We start from the raw sequence: 5,109 nt of genomic DNA, 5'->3' as shown, positions 1-5,109 counted from the left end.
TCTCCGAATTGCGAAGCTGGTGCGCGCAGGAGTGCGAATTGTGCAGAAGGTCACCCTAAGGCTCGGGAAGGTCCTATAGGAATCCATTTTGGGTTTCCTCATGTCGGTTTCATCCTTCTAAGTGTTAGAAGTCGATACCACACACGCGAAACTCTAAAAGAGGACGGAAATAGGTTGAACTAAAACGAGGCGGGCACCACTTCTAAGGTTCTAAGATAGTCGCAGGAAGACCCCTAAGGCTAGATCCTAACTCCTACGAGGGATACTAGACCTCACGAAAATTGAGGTCAACACCCACCATTCTAAATTTTTGCAATAACTAAAGCAAAAAGATGTGGGCTTAAAGCTGATCCCTGTTGTAATCAAACTGAAATTGGAAATAATTGTTCAAACACAAGGTAATTGATACATATCTTTAATGATTTTAATATAAGCAATATAAACACCCTTTTTTTCTAAAACTCTCTGAAATACTTCTCTTGGAACTTTATCACAAGCTTTTTCTAAATCAACAAAAATCATATGTAGATCCTCTTTATTTTCTCTATACTTTTACATCAAACTTCTTAATAAATATAACGACTCTTTTATAAATCGAGCTAAAAAAATGTGTTTATGTTCGGATCATTTGCTTAACGATCGAATCAAATATGAGCTACTCAGCGAGTTGAAACCGAGCTGTTCGCGAACGGAATGTTTTTCTTACAGCCCTAATTGGAAGTGCTCATAATATCACCAAAGACACACACACACACACACATAGAACATAATCACATCATGTAAAATAAAATAAAATAAAGAGAGACACTAGCTATACCCTAGCTTATGATGGTGCCAATTTAATCAAATGTGTGATGTTCAAATTTTATGTTTGATTAAATAATGTTGATGTTTATTAATTAAAGAATGATTTATATTTTAGTCATTAAATGATTTGTCAATTTATTATATCCTTTATAATTTAAATGTTTCATCATTAATTGTTAAAAACATCCCAAATGTGATGAAATCAACTCTCTCTGTGTGGGATATGTCATTATTGAGGTACTAGATCTATGATTAGGATGACTTGTATCGAAGTACTGAATCATAGATCGAAGATTAGAGCAGTGTTAAAGGTACCAAAGGAGGGGAAGATGATCCACTTTTGATGTTTAAGATACGGGGAAGCGGGTTAGAAGGTCCAGTGCTGGAGAATGGACTTGATCCCATTTTAAATTTTTTAGATTTACTATGTTTAAATTCTCATCAGTTTTATAAGTCTCTGAGAAAGAACTTGGTCCATCTTGTGGTGGGTTAAGCTATTCTCAGTACCAAAAAGATTAACCTAAGTACCAAAAAAACAAACTGAGATTAGAATCAACTGGAACATCTCTAAACCAGTTACTCAACTAAGCCGAGATTAGAATCAAAGAATAACAAAATTCACTAAATAAATTTAATGTCACTTATAAGGTCTATAATTGGGCTATTAGTTTCAATTAAGTTTTTTAAAGGTGTTTGTAAGTTAAGTGGGAGGGTCAGTAAAAGACTCATAATCATTTATGGCTTTCTGGCTGCTCGTCTTAAGGCAAAGGTGTTCATAGAATCTTCTTTAATCCACTGACATTTGCTAAAGTCATGGTGTAAGAATTCTATTAAATAGTTTAGATTCACCAGAATTAACCTGTAGGAAGGTCTCTAGTCCATTTATGATCATCTAAAAGGAAAACTATAGCTATCTAGAAAAGTTATTGGAATTGTCATGTGAGATTATACAAGGAAAACTATCAACTAGGCATAGGGTCATCTATGATTTAGACGATTGGGAAAATATGACAAATTTCTTAGGACATCTTATGGAGGCTTGGAGTCTGAGATATCTACTGACTAAACTAAGGTTTTGTAAAATTTAAAATTTTATGTAGATGTAGGATTGCCATATTTTAATATTTAAATTTGTTCAAGAATTGTCTAAAAACTCTTAAATGTCTAGGGGTCATATCCTTACAAGTGGGTATCATTATATGACACAATATAGGTGACCTACTAGCAAGTGGTTATGAGACCCAAACAATCTATGGCTCATATCAAAGGTGTTGATTTAGACCACAAAGGATCCAACTTATTTATGTGAAGATGGGGATCACCAATCTATGGTCGAAAGATCTCCTTCTTAGTTCTAAAAGAGAGGATCACTTACACTAATGGGGGATAATGGAGTGCTTGAAGTTTTGCCTACCAAATCTCTACATGGGTGAAAATTAAGAAGAAAATGCTTGTGTACCCAATCTCAACAAATAGCAAGAATTTTATAAAAATAAGAAATTTACCTCAATTGAGGCTATGATTGACTGGACTGAGAGTAATGGATTTAGGCACATGCACTCACATGAATGAACCAAGGGTCAACCTCGCTCAAGGTTGGGGGGCTACAACACTTTGACTGAGATATGAACATGTCTCTAGCAATCGATAGAAAAAGAAAACAATTATGAGCAGAGTGATACTAATAACTATCAACGCACAAGATGATGTAAGTGGGCCACATAATCTTTTCTTGAAACCATACAATGCTCAAAACAATATAATAAAGGGTTTATTGGGGGCATCTGCAACTTATTCAGCTTATGTTGATAAACAACTTATCCTGACAAGCTGTGTATCTGCAGTTGATCCTGATAAGCTGGCTGGCTGTTTGGTTTGTGCGTTTGGAAAACAGTTGATTCTGCATAAATTATCGTTCTGCCTCTGTTCTAAACCAAATAAATGCATTAAAGATTGACAAAATATCCTAAATTTAATTAGTAAATACCTCACCTCTATGATCATTTTTTTTTAATCATCTAAGCAGTCATTGCCCATCAACCCAACCCTAGACTAACTATAGAGTCATTTTTACAAGAATTATTTCTAATAAAAACAATTTAATAAATTTCATGTCATAAACTATGTTCAAGTAACCTCTCCCGTAATTTTAAAGTATGACACATCAACTTAATTTCTGTATAATGTTTCCTTCATCAGATTCATCATGTATAGGGAGAAAAGAAATCCTAGGCTTTTTAGAGAAAGATAGCAACAAATTTTGATCAAACTTTAACAACAAAAAAATCCTAAATGAAATTCAATCTTTTGGTTTCAATCATACTAATTTCCTCCAACCAAATTGAACCCATTGATTAATTGTTTAGTAGTCTTTCTATTAGCAATAGGTTTAGAATATCTCAACTCCTTGCCCAGTTTCAACAACTCACAGACGACCTAAGGAAATCTTTCAATTTTATAAAATTAGGGGTAGAAACAGAGATTTGATAGTGATTTTTGATACAAAATAGAGAACAAAACACCACCTATACGAGCGTACAATGAGAGGAAATAAACTTGCTCACGAGCACGTCCACAAATATATTAAGGATCTAAAACTGGATAGAGTTTTCCACTTTCGGGGTTAATTCTCGTTGTGCCACATTTTAGATCAAGCATTTTGGGCATCAACCCATGCTATGAAATTATCCAATGAAGATAATCATCATAGAAGTCAAGAGCTACAAACATGACGAAAAAATTTGATCTTCAACTACTTATAACAGTAGCCTCTTAAAATTAATTATTTAATCAAAATTTCAATATAAATTCGTTTAATGGCCGCCATAACAAATTATTTATTTGAGGCTCAATTCCCTTTCAGTCATATATAAGACCACCCTCATTAATCATCATCAACATTAGCCTTATCCCAACCATTTAGGTTATGTTCACGAATCCTCAAATTTCATTTAATTCTTGTTGAAAACTGTGTAATCTTCAGTCAAAAACAAGCATTTCATAGCAAGATATGACTTACCTGCATCACATAATCATGAAGAATTTTTTTTAAGGCCATAACAGAGACTAATCGCTGGACATCAAAAAGAACTGCAAAGAAAATAGGGATTTCAATAAAACAATAAATAATCAAAAAAGAATAAGAGAAGTTTGAATAGATCTTTAAATATATTTCAGAAGAAGAGCACCTCTTGACCGCTTGGAGGGGAATAAGCTGGGCTGAACTGCGCCGCTGGATCCTGACGAGCTTGCTTCATCCATGTCCATCAAAGATTAGATCCGAAGAAAACCTAATAGATCCATCAAAGACCCAAATCACTCATCTCAAGTTTTTCGGAGGTTAGGATGAACGATCCACAAAGTTTACCTTCTTCGTTGAAATCTTCTTTTTTCCCACGCCGCTTGTCACGTCAATGTCTTCTTCACTTTGCTGCGGTCGATACTTCCTCGCTCCTACCCGAAACGAAGGAGAGGGAAGCACTACCGCGACCTCCACAGTTTGATTGAAGGAGAGGCGGAGAGCAGAGGGCACAGGAGAAAATTTCACCCGAACGCAAAATGAAGACGCAGGACTCTCGGTCAATCCCGCGTCCCCTTTTATTAAGGATCCAAAAACGCCATTTTGAGATGAGCTATCCAAATGCTGAAATCAAACGGCACGGTGGCATTTTGAAAATGCCGCCCGCACTAATAAGCTGCCCCAAACAGACCCAAAGTTATCCTGCAAGACAGTTTATTCCATTAAATAACATGTGAAATACTAAATAAAATCATGAAACCAAGATCAGGTGTCATGTATATTGAGGCATCTAAAATGAAGATGTTTTAGACATTTAAATCAGCAAGTGAACCATTCTTAAAGATGAGTTGAGCAAGCTCAAAATCATGTCTTTTAAGTGCTTTCTTAATTTGTTATAATATGACTGCCCTTTTAAAAGGAGCATAGTTCAAATATATTGGATTAAATAATACCAATTCTCATGTTAAAAGAGACGTTTGAAGTAATTGAATATTCAACCAAGATTTTGTTTTTAGGGGCAGAACATGCTGTAAGCTTTTTTAAATAATCAAAACGGAAAAAAAAATCATGATTTTATTTTGATTTAAATTTTAACCCAATGCTATGCATAAGGGAAGTCTTAGCACCAATAAAATAACTCTATATCATCATTGAGACATTTCTTTGAGTGATTGACATGCAATATTTTGGGCGTTCTAAGTTATTTAATGGAAGCAATAAAAGAAGATTTAAATTATGATCATCTAAGATCATGATGGTTAACATGCACTTGATATATATAT

General features: G+C 34.5%; 1 protein-coding gene across 1 annotated transcript in view; it reads left to right on the top strand.

The window, feature by feature from the left end:
- Nucleotides 1-5,109, top strand: part of LOC110028946 (ribosome biogenesis protein TSR3 homolog) — a 37,929-nt gene that overhangs the window by 24,526 nt on the left and 8,294 nt on the right. The gene's annotated exons all lie outside the window — the stretch shown is intronic.

The sequence above is a fragment of the Phalaenopsis equestris genome, unplaced genomic scaffold (assembly GCF_001263595.1).
Source record: "Phalaenopsis equestris unplaced genomic scaffold, ASM126359v1 Scaffold000540, whole genome shotgun sequence".
In the NCBI taxonomy this organism is placed as follows: domain Eukaryota; kingdom Viridiplantae; phylum Streptophyta; class Magnoliopsida; order Asparagales; family Orchidaceae; genus Phalaenopsis; species Phalaenopsis equestris.
Note: the sequence above shows the minus strand (reverse complement) of the source record. Positions and strands in the feature narration are given on the sequence as shown.